The sequence below is a fragment of the Lygodium microphyllum genome, chromosome 6 (assembly GCF_053477565.2).
Source record: "Lygodium microphyllum isolate KBCC chromosome 6, Lygodium_microphyllum_v1.1.10, whole genome shotgun sequence".
Classification (NCBI taxonomy): Eukaryota; Viridiplantae; Streptophyta; class Polypodiopsida; order Schizaeales; family Lygodiaceae; genus Lygodium; species Lygodium microphyllum.
Genome location: NC_141140.1, coordinates 44,268,659 through 44,281,224, shown reverse-complemented (window position 1 = coordinate 44,281,224; position 12,566 = coordinate 44,268,659). Strand labels below are relative to the sequence as shown.

Sequence of the window (12,566 nt, the reverse complement as noted above, 5' to 3'; positions counted from 1 at the left end):
TGGAGAATATGGTAATGGTTGCAAATTGATTGCTAGAGGCCGAAGAGATGGCAGAATGTTTACTCTTGATGCATCAATTCCAGAATTGAAAGCATCCATGTTTGCACATGATGATGGTGCTATATGGGATGTTAAGATATGGCATAAGCAGATTGGCCATGTGAATGTACAAAAGCTGAAATCTATGCAGCAGAAGGAGATTGTGCTTGGACCTCCTAAGTTCAAGTATTATGACTTTGGACATGTATGTGATGCATGTCAGTTTAGAAAGCAGACACGGTTTCCAGTTATGAGACATGTATGGAATAGCTCACAACCCTTGCAATTGGTACATTTAAATGTATGGGGTCCATCTCATAATGCTTCATTTGCTAGTGCTCGTTACTATATATCCTTCATTGATGATTTCAACAGGTATACTTGGCTTTACATACTTAAACATAAGGATGATGTGTTTGATGCATGAGCTGAGCTGTAAAATTTCATGTCTTAGATCAGATGGAGGTGGAGAATTTGTCTCTAATTATGTTAAGAGGTACCTTGCTAAACATGCGATCAGAAGATAGCTAACTTGCAGCTATACATCACAACAAAATGGTGTAGCAGAAAGGAAAAATAGGGTACTGATGGAATCGGCACGAGCTATGCTCAATGAGAAGAGTTTGCCAAATGGTTATTGGACTAAAGCAATAGTGATTGTTGTGTATGTGCTAAATAGAACCCCTATAGCATGGATTCATTATGTAACTTCATATGAGAGGTTGTATGGTCATAAGCCTAACACTTCACACTTAAAAGTATTTGGCAGCATTGCATATGTGCATGCTCCTAATGAAAAGAGGAAGAAATTGGATCCTAAAACTGTCAAGAGTGTGTTCCTTGGTTATTCACAGGACCAGAAAGCTTACAAGTGTTGTGTACTGTCTACACATGAGGCATTGATTAATAGAGATGTTGTCTTCCATGAGCTGGCATCGTGGTATATTGGTAATCCCGTTGCATTGGCTACTGATAGATCAGTCACCACTAGTAATGCCAAAAATACACCTACATTGAGTACACCTATGAGTGGTCCTATAGGTGATGGGTCACCTATAGTAAGTCCTTGGTCATCAGGATACTTGCAGAGTCATACTCCTATATCCACTAACATAGATATGCCAGTGAGGGGGAGATTGGATAAAGGAAAAGAAAAGATACTTGACGCATTTATAGACGCTCTGATAGACGCGCCCGACTTTGCACATCTCACGTGCGCGTCTATGCCTTATTTCTGAAAATCTCCTTTTTTAAAAAAATATATTTAATTTCTTTTTTTAAATTTGAATGATATAGTGTGTGTATGGGCATGTGTATTCTACATTTTAGATGCGAGTAAAGACGCATGTTTTCTACAATTTAGACGTGCAAATACATACTCTCTAGTTTTTTTCCCCCCCCCCATACATCAAATTGTGCATTTGGAAAAAACACAATGGATCTGAAGACACGAGAATTGAAAACAAAAATCCATGTATTCATTATATATAAAACACATTTACATGGGGAGTTTAAGTGCTTGCGACCTAAAGCGTGGCCGCAAGCAGTAGGCTCAAAGATCGATAATAGATATACAAGGAAACAAGGCCATGGAGGAGGTATGGTGCTCCTCTATGAATCTGAAGAAGAAACATCTTCGCTAGCACCACCATCGCTACTAGTGTCGCTATCCCCCTCCTCGCTATGCTCCACATCGGGGTTCGCCTTCACACACAAAAGATCAAGGTTGCTTATGTACAATTGCAAAAAAAAAGTTATAATTAGCTATACTTTTAATAGGAAAGTAAGAAAAACATACCTCCTCTGGCTGTCGAATCCTCATAGCCCGGTTGTATTGCTCCTTAGTGATGAGACCCTCCTCATAGAAATGAAGCCATGTGGCTGCGCGGTTATGGCCTTGATGGTAACCTACCTTTCTAGGAGTAGGTATCCTACCAACGATAGTAGTCTGTAAAACAATTATGATATATGCAAAAAATTATGAGACAAAATGTATTAGAACAAATTATATAAAGAATTGAAAAAAATATAAATTTTATATACTTACAAACTTTGCCTCCCACGACTCTTTCCGCCCAATCCGTAATGCAATGATGCCATGGTTTCCATTTGGATGCATTGCACCTCTCCGTGCTGGCGACTCTTCACTTTCTCTGCTACTTTCTTTTTGGCTTTCTTCCACTCTATGCAGTGGCACATAGGTAGTTGGCTAAAGACTCCACCCCCCTCCTCTTGTCTCCGTAGTGGCTCCCTGGCGCGTGTCATGAGGTGGGATCTTTTGTTGTGAAGGAAATCCCTCACTTTTGTGTGTCCCCAATCATCCTAGAATCACTAACCCTCACAATTTGGATACCTCCTATGGACTGCCCTCAACACCTCCTGCCACAAGCCGCTTTTCTGATTCTTAAAGTAAACAAAACAATCTTTATACGTCACATGCACGATGCTCCTCATGTATGCCATTACATCCCTTCCTTCATCATCATGGAAGATGCCACCAATATCTATAACTCTATAGTATTAGCATACAGGCTTCTCTACGTGATCTTCTAGTGAGGGTGATTGCTCGCCACCTCCTAGGAAACCCCCACATAAGCCTCGTCCTCCCCCTCGACTCTCCCTTCTCCCTCTTTGTCGACTACCCTCTGCCTCGCTGGGTGGATGCAGGTGCTTCCGCAAATGCACGTGCATCGGCTGACGCTTGTGCTTCAGCCAATGCATGTACAAGCGCTGCACGTGGAGTACCTGCAATTGGAGTTTGGACATTTGGTGTTTGGGAAGTAGTGCCAGGCAAAGATATCAGAGGCATTCCAGACATGACGCTGAACATCTCATCTGCTCTGGGAGAGCGGCTTAGGTGTCTAGTCATTTCTCCCATGAAGTCTTCCTTACTAGGAAAACCTCCAAAAAAGCATTGACCCCTTTGTTGAATAAGCCCAATGTCTCATTCATGCGCTCCAAATCTGGGTCATTGCTAGATGAACCAAGATGCGACATCTGCAAACAAAACACAAGAACAAGACAAATTTGCTAAACTGCAATATTGTGTAAATTGTACTATTGTGTAATATGTTCGTACAATTCTAGAAATAAAAATTTGTTTTTTTATCAGAGTTGGTGCGTGTATATTTGCATCTGCGATGCAAAATAGACGTGCTCTCAGACGCTTCCCTGAAGTCAAACCTTCTGGTCAAAGCACGTGTATATTCACGTTTGAGATGCAGAATAGATGCGCTCTCAAACGCTTCCCAAAAGTCAAAGCTTTTGGGTAGAGCGCGTGTATATTCGCATCTGAGATGCGAAATAGACATGCTCTCAGATGCGTCTCTGAAGTCAAAGATTCTGGGCAAGGCGCGTGTATTCTCGCATCTGAAATGCAGAACACACGCGCTTGGAGATCCGACTGCAGACGCGATGACAATAAACATAGCTGCATGTCTATGTCTGCGTCTGCACTGGAATCTACACGCACTGTCAAACACACTAAGTTGGCCACTCTCAATCCGACAACTACCATCCATGATTTATTTGTGATATAAGAACTTCAATCATAGATCCTAATACAAAAAGAGAGAGAGAGGGAGGGAGAGAGAGTGTAAAGTTCTGCATTTCCCTTCGCATGAACTAACCCCTTTCAAATGATAATTTTGAGAAATGCCTATGATAATGCATTTTTTTTTTAAATTCCCTCCCCAAAATTGATTGTCGTGCTAGAAGGGGAGGGAAATAGAATGAAGGACAAGCTCCTTGGTGGAGCTCGGCGCCTTCCACTGCCATGCACAATGACACGGAGGGAGGGAGGATTCCCTTCCCTCTCCCTATAAAAACCCCCACCCAAGGGAAGGCCAGGGTAGAGGGAGAGGACGATGCTGCCAGGACCTTGCCGTGAGAAGGAGATATGCTGCCTCGACGTTGACGGAGGAGCTGAAGCCGGAAGGGAAAGAGGGGGAGGCTGCCGCCACATCTTGAGTGCCTGAGCCGTTGCCTACTATCGCAGGCCACCACCTATTCGTCACGCCACGTCGCCCAGTAAGTTTTCCCCCACGTGGGAAAACTTTGGAAGCTTCCTGGGGGAAGCTTCCAAAGGGGCTTAATAAGCCGCTTTTCACCCCTTTTCTTTCCCGGGGCTTAAAATTTTCCCCCAAGACCCCCTTCCTATACTTTTTTCTTTCTCCCCCTCCCCCCGGATTTTAATCTCCTAATACCCTTTTCACCTCCCTTCTCGTGCCTTTCAAATCCCTTCCATACCTCCCGTGACTTAACCTTTAAGGCCTTTGTTATGGGCTTTGAAACCCTTTTTCCCCCCATGTCCTATCACCCCTCTTATCCATTAGGCTTACAACACCTCCGTGTCTAAATACATTATATGGCTCTCTCCCATGGGTGTTGGAACCCCATGTCTTACCCTTAAGTCATTTTTGTTGGGATTATTATCTTCCCTGTGATTTTAAAGTTCACTCAACCCCTATCCTTAACCCCCTTTTGTTTTTTTCCCTTGGAACCACACATCCCCGTGCTAATCCTTTAAAACCCCTATCCCTTTTCCTTGGAACCACCCCTCTTTCCTCCGTGTTAAAACCTTCCCTAGCCCTTCCCTTGTGGCGTATTGAAACCCTTCCCTCCAAGTTGACCCAAGGACCTTCGACCTTACTTATAACCTTTATGGTTGCTATATTTCCTTGGAGTTCTCTTCCGCACCTTGTGCCTTTTCCCTCCCTTTTCATACCTCGTTGAACGAGTCATTATAAGGCCATTAAGCCTTCCCCATGGCTTCAATGGGTCTTAGTCGTAAAAGATTCTGAAACACCCTTTCGAATTTCCCGATTTCAAGGAGGGAGCCTTCCAAAAAAATTACTTTTGACGGACGATGCAAGGGAGCGACGGTGGAATTCCAAAGAAGAGTTGTAAAAGCTGCTTCCACGTCCGAACGACTACAACTGCGATGCCTCCTAAAAAAGTCCAAGGCGTAGCCGCGGGAGGGTCATCTCCCGGAATCCATGTGGATATCTCACCCCAAACCCAGGTTTTTCCTTCTTAATTTTTGATTTTATATCATTGTAATTTTAATCATGCAAGGTTAGTTGTTAGAAAAAGGATATATCTTGTCCTAGTCATTCACGACAAAATACATCTAATGGAACATGCAAAATAAATAAAGTATAAACGTTTTTTTTTTCAAGTAGCTTGATGCATTGAAATGAATTATGAGCAAGATTATTTACCCATTAAAGTAGTATACTTCGGTTAAGCCTAAAGGTATAAAACTGCATCTCGCACTATTAACCCCTATTTTTTTTTACAACGAATCATCATGGAAAGTACAAATCATGAAAGGATTCTTACGATGCATAATCTCTAGGAAATTATCATTGCTAACTGCATAACTTAGCAAGGAAAAGTTGCTTATTTAGCATGAGTTTTGTTCGCAAAGAAAAGGGAAGATTAGTTGAAATTAACCTAACCTCAAATCGATAAAGTATAGGATTGAAAAGTCATTTGACTCGTGGATAAGAAATCATGCGGAGGTAATCTCAACATTACCTTCTAGAGTTAACCAAATTATTATAAACTTAGAAATACCTATGCTGCGAAATATTCATTGGGAATGAGTTAAATTCCAAGAAACATTTATACCTTAAATACTTGCCCACATTCCCTGATTGTAGAGTCAGTAAATTGTAAACGTAAAAGGAATTAGGGTTTGTACCTGAGTTTCTTACAAAAAAAATAAAGCTAGGAAGCCCTAGGTCTAACAACGTCAGCTTAAAGAAACTGAAACGGATTGTTTCGTGACTCCATTATCGCATAGTACGATGCAGGACTTGCGCAGCAAGTACAGAGTCATATGGTCTTGTGATTGAATCACAAGAAGAAAGGTCAAATTCTCGCAACAAGGATGGCGGATTCTTACGCAAGTTATCTTGCAAGAGGATGTATACTTTGATATCCTTCTGAGTAAGGAAGATTAATTAGAGATTAAAAACCAGAAACTGAAGTATCCAATGAACTTTAAGGTTTGACCAAGTTGGGTTAATAGAGTACGCCCTAACCCAGAATATAAGGGATCTTGCCAAATTACAAGACACCCCGGATTGAGTGTTGAATGCATTCGAAAGGAAGGATTCCTTCCTTAGCACTTTGCCAATAACAAAAACGATCAATGGAAATGTTTGTACTTGCTAGAGATTTTAGAGCATTGTTTGACTTGTTTGACCAATGAATTACAAAATAAATGAATATCTATACTTCAGGTTGAAGGCTTGAAGGGAGAGGCAGCTTCAGTTACCCTCGACTGCCTGTCTGACCCTAACCAAGGGGGTTGTTGACCACGCCGAGAATGTAGATCGAACCCGCCGCGAGAGGTCTCTCTGTTGAGCACTACTTGGAGCAGGAGGACGCTTGGGTGCCAGGGGGGCTCTGGTCGTAAATCCCTCGCCTTCTAGGTCCTGCACAAGAGGCTAATGTGCACAAAAACTCTTTGTATTTCAAAGATAAATATGATGAATTATTAATAAAGAACTTGTCTGATATTGTTTTTCTATGTCAAGTGATAGATTACGTGAAGGAACCAGTGCTTAACGGGTTAATTAAAGAAGCTGGTTGTTACATGTCCAACTAATGTGTTAGATAATTACATAACTAAAACAACCCGAGGAAAGTGCGGAGGACGGGCCATTGGTCCGTCCTACGGATGGATGGTCTCGGTTGGCCGGGAACTTTTCTCAAATCACGAGGAACAGCGGGATGATCGTCAAAGGACAGGAACAACAAAAGCGTTGACCTAGAGTTATGTCTTAACCCGATTTACGTTGTTTTAAGGGAATGGAATGGGACTATGCCTTATGGCAGAGAGGTTGAGCTTGGCATCCCTCTCGTTTCCCATTCTCCTTGAACCAAGTGCAGCGTGAATCCGCTTCGGACCTGGCGTTTCTATGTAAAGTAGTTCGCTTGGGTCCGATGCTAGTTGCTGTTAGGAAATGACCAATCAGGAAAACCCTTATCCAGGTCGATCCTAAGTGGGAATGGCCGGAATACTTCCGCTACGTGGAAGACGCGAAAAGCCCTAGATCGCAAATCCCATAACATTCCGTGGGAGTACCGAGCGGAGCTTTCTAGACATCCTTTCTGATGGACTGCTAAGACGTGTCCTAGATGATACTAGTGGACACGTTACAGAGAGAGAGAGAGAGCGAGAGGACTCATCTTGGGTCTTTGGTGTGGACGGGTGGTGGCGCTACTTCGTTTCCCTTCTTCCTCTCCTTGGTGAGTTGTTCGCCCTTGATGCTTGCTACTTGTTGTCTCCTCTCTTTGCCTCTTGTTCCTCTTATTCTCCTCTCTTTTGTTCTCTCTTTCTTCCTCTCCTTGGCTTTCTTCTCGTTAGCTGTCTTCTTTCCCCTCTTGTCTCTTTGAAGTGAAAGAAGAGGTGAGTCATGAGGAGGAGAGTCATGAAGAGACTAGTGGAGGTAGACTAGATGTCGATTGAACTCAAGCTTCAGAACACGCAAAAAATGCAGGAAAGGCGCAGTGTGAAAAGAAATCACTTCTATCTTTTGAATTTTGATGTTTGCGTCTATTTTTGCGTGTATATGCGCATCTAAGTTTACGTAGACATGCTAATAGATGCGAAGTTAGATGCACAGATAGACGCAAATGTAGACACGCAGTTAGATGCAAGTATAGACGCGCATTTAGCGTGCTTGTATTTTTATCATAAGTTTTTGTATTTAAGATAAGTTTTGATAGTAAGTTCTTATCATAAGTTTTTATGTATTTATGATAAGTTTTGTGCATTTAAAATTGAATATTTTAGAATAATTAATACGCCTTGAAGTTTTTATGTAAACATATTAATAACAAATTTGATGTTGTCATGAATTAGGTTTAATCATGTCGTCATCATCACCTAGTGCGGTGCATGTTGATGAGTCAACGAGCACATCCTCAAGTGAGGATGAAACATTACGTCTTCATTATCGAGATGCATGGCTATGACGAAAAATTAAATGCATGTGTGATCGTTGTCGAGGGTGTATTTTTCGAGCACGTTGAGTTGCAATGTCAAACCTCAGCATATATGGAGAATGGGACCGAGAAAAATCACCGGTATTCATTTTTTTTAACACTAAGATTGCTAGTCTATGTTACTCAATATATGTCAACGTACATGTAACTCCCTTTTGTGGTTGAGCAGGATGCGGTGCCACATCCTCAGATGCTCCCTCCCGGGCGTTGAGAGGCTGCAAAATGTCGACACGAGGAGACAGAGTCTTCGAGAAGAGTGGAGACTGACGACCATGATAGATGTAGCCCTCATGAAATACCCCATCAAGTTGTAGAGGATGAGATTTTGGACAACATAGTACACGATCTATTTTTGCAACCGGTTCGGGGAGAAGGTCACTCTACGAAGCCAAATGACCCTTCTATACGTAGCATCATCTACTCCGTTGTATGAAGGTTGTACGTACTCCGTTCTTCGTGCGTCCCTTGAGATACTTAACTTGCAAACAATTTATGGATGGAGTAATGTCAGTTTGAATGTGTTATTGAAGTAGGTAACAATTCAGTTTGGCTTATGAATCATAATATTAATTGTTCTATTTTGAAATCAGACACAAATATATGTTGGTGGTTTTTTAACTCACTTTTAAAAATATATATAGGTTATTATCACAAATGCTTCCAAAAGGAAACAAATTTCCAACTAAAAGAGAGCAAGCAAGACGTTACTTGACATCTCTAGGAGGCCTCAATTATTTCAAGATCCATGCATGTGTCAATGATTGTGTCTTGTTTCGTGGGATTCATGAGTTCGCACGAGAGTGTCCTGTTTGTGGTGAATCAAGGTACGAAGTGGAGATGAAGTCAATGGATGTGCCTCGTAAGGTTTTGCGAAATTTTCCGATTGTTCCACGTATACAACTTATGTTCAAGTGTAAGTCTATTGGAAAGCTCATGTCATGGCATACTAGTCATCGTTCAAGTGAGGAAAATGGAGGATCCCTACAGACACACCAGTATGGCAACATATAGAAAATTTGTGGTCCGTTCTCAAAGAAGAGCCAAGAAATTTGAGATTTGGTTTAGGTATGGATGGAATCAATCCATTTGGCGTCAAAAGCACATCATACAGTGTATGGCCAGTGGTATTGGTGAACTATAATATTCCTCCATCCATGGCAATTAAAAAGGGACATGTAATGTTGTCCCTTCGGATTCCTGAAAATCAAAAGGTAAAAAACATGGATATTTACTTAGAGCCTTTAATTGAAGAGTTAGAAATGTTATGGGAAGGTATTGAGGTGCAAGATAGAAGTGCATCTGCATCCTCTAGAGATTTCACATTGAAGGCCATGTTGTTGTGGACCATCCATGACTTTCCAAGATATGGAGAGTGTTCAGGTACATGTATATAACTCTATATTTGAAATTAAAGACTTTACTTAGAGCCTTTGATTGAAGAGTTAGAAATGTTATGGGAAGGTATTGAGGTGCAAGATACAAGTGCATCTGCATCCTCTAGAGATTTCACGTTGAAGGCCATGTTGTTGTGGACCATGCATGACTTTCCAAGATATGGAGAGTGTTTAGGTACATGTATATAACTCTATATTTGAAATTCAAGACTTGAATCAATTGCATGTTATTAATTCACTTTTTTGTTCAAGTTTAACCACATCAGGATATCATGCATATCCTATTTGCGGTCCCTCTCTAGTTTCCTCTAGGCCGGCACGTTTAAAGAAGGTTATCTATGATAATGATCATCGATTTCTTCCTATTGACCATCCCAAATATGTTCTCCCTACTAATGGAATGACTCCACAATCTCTAACCATTCGAGATTGGAAGGAGAGATGGATTAATGTCGATAGCCACCCTCCACTCGGCATGAGTCGATAAGAAGTATATTTCTCTTGATTGACTTTAAAGTATTTAGCAAGATGAATTGTTTACATAATATATTGTTTGTTTGTTAGGTTCTCTATATTTTTTCATCTTTCCTATTGGACTGAACTCAAGATATCAATCACCTATTAGACCCCATGCACATATTCAAAAATGTTGTATCTACATTATGGGATCACTTGATAGGGGCTCGTGATTCAGTCAATGTAAGGGAGGATTTACATAACATTGGTCACATGAGATGAGCCTGGTCACGCATTGGACCCAGAGAAAAGATTGAGCTATCCCATGCACCTTGGATGTTGTCAAAGAACGAGGAAAAAATAGTGAAGGAACAAATATGTAGCTTTCGAACACCCACAGGATGTATGAGATGTCTCAAGGGAGCCTTCATAAAGAAAAAGAAAAGAGTTGTGGAGAAACTATCTGGTTTGAAGTCCCATGATTGGCATAAAATGATTCAAGTAAGGGTATCTCTAACCATGAATATAGTAATTAGTGGAGTAACTATGTGTAAACTTTGGGGTATGATGACTTTTTTCTCAACTAATCATTTGATCTATGAATATTATTTATATTCAGTTCGTACTTCCTACTATCATATCCAATTGTGTATCCAAAGATGTACGTGATATCATTTACAAGATGGGAGAGCTTGTGAGGTGCGTATACATTGTATTTTTTCATTATATATTGCATACATCATGTAGTGAACCTCTTTGAATTTCTACAAAAAAATAAAAATTTGTCAAATACATCTTGATAGATACGTGAGCTCGAAGAAAATTGATCTAAACACATTGCAAGATGCTCGAGTATTATCTGTTGAGGTGGTTTGTTTGGTGGAGGAAATTTTTCCTCTCTCCATTTTGACTACTCAATTACATTTACTCGTACATTTGATTGATGAGATTGCACTTTGTGGGGCAGTTCATGCAAGGTGGATGTTTTTTCTTGACCGCTTCATGAAAACCTTGAAAGATTTTGTGAGACAAAAAGCACGACCTGAGGGAAGCATCGCTGAGGGTTGGTTAATGCAATCATCCCGTGTTTATATCTCTGAATATCTTGCTGAAGTGGACCCCTCTCAACCACGACTATGGAAAGACGATGAAGACTTGAGGATGACCTCTATAATACCTCAAGAAAAAGGAATGAGTAAAGTGCTAACAAAAGAAGAACTTTGTAAGTTAAATAGTTTTTGTGTACTCAATAGCGATGTAATGAGCAAATGGGTGACACTATATAATGAAGCAAGGGCAAGAAGAAAAAGTGAAAGACAAGCATTTCGCACCAGATATGGACGTAATGTCTCATTTCCAGATCATCTAAATGCGCTCCCACGTTATATTGATATAGATTGGTTACATGAGGAAATGGAGAGAATGGAAAAAGAGGAGAAAATTAATATATCTCAAGAAGAGTGGGAATATGCACGAGGTTGCTTATCAAAGGTGAGACATACTATCCATTGATTTTTTTCTAGTTATATTTTATATAATAAATTGACATGTTTGATCTTAATCTTTTACTACTAGTGCACATTATTCAATGCTATTTGGTGTGAAGGTAAACATCTTTGAACTCAACGTATAGATGAAAAGAGAAATACCCAAGATTGTGGTGTCCTTGCTCACTTTGAGGATGCCAACGGTACCATGGAAGAATATTGTGGCTTGATCCAAGATATTCTGAAGCTTGACTTCAGACGATTCTTTATATATGTACTAGATGTGAAGTAGTTTAAATAACTGGTAACAAATGGTGAGCATTGCACAATCAGACGTCATCCAAGTGGTTTTGTAATCATTAACTCTACAAAATTTCACCAAAACAAGAATGATACATTAGTACTACCTCAACAATGCGAGGAGGTATATATGTAAAAGCTAATTTTTTAATATGTATACATGTGATACATATACACAATATAATAAGTATTTAAGTTTCTTGCTTTTGTTTTTCAAATACAGGTTGTGTATCATCCAATGGTAAACAATAACCAATGGTGGTATGTCATCCCTATATCTAATCGTTCAAAACCAATATATGGTAATATTACCGAGATAGAGATAGCAGATGACAATCCAACAATTAATGATGATGTACATGATGACACCATAATGGATGATATGCGTGATATAGTACAAGATGAACCTCGCGAGGATGTTCAAGGAAACGCAGAAGAGGATAATAATGTGGTTGATGATGATGAAGTTATTGAGCAATATAGCAACACATCTGATAGTGGGATAGACTTATTTGTTTTATTACCTCTTGGTAACATAGACCTAGAAGTAGATAGTTTAGCAAGGGCTGATCTCATTGAAGATGAGATGGATCATTCACTCTAACATACTTAATTCGCTTAATGATTCAATGTGTATTCTTAAATCTATGGAAAATATCATATGCACATGTGCATACTCAAGAATCAATAGTCAAGTTTAAAGCTAAATTGAATTTTTCATAATAAAAAGGAAGTATTTTTTATCATCTTCAAGTAGAGAAATTACGAGATACATGCCATGATTGCTACTAATTGTATAATAAGGTTTGTGTCGCTTGCCACTAATTACTTATATCAAGCTTGTCAACTGGAGGAACTGCCATTCATT

The 12,566-nt window shown here is 40.1% G+C and overlaps 1 pseudogene; it reads left to right on the top strand.

The window, feature by feature from the left end:
* Window positions 1–12,302, top strand: part of LOC148034510 (uncharacterized) — a 131,135-nt pseudogene extending 118,833 nt beyond the window's left edge.
* The last annotated feature ends 264 nt before the right edge of the window (window positions 12,303–12,566 follow it).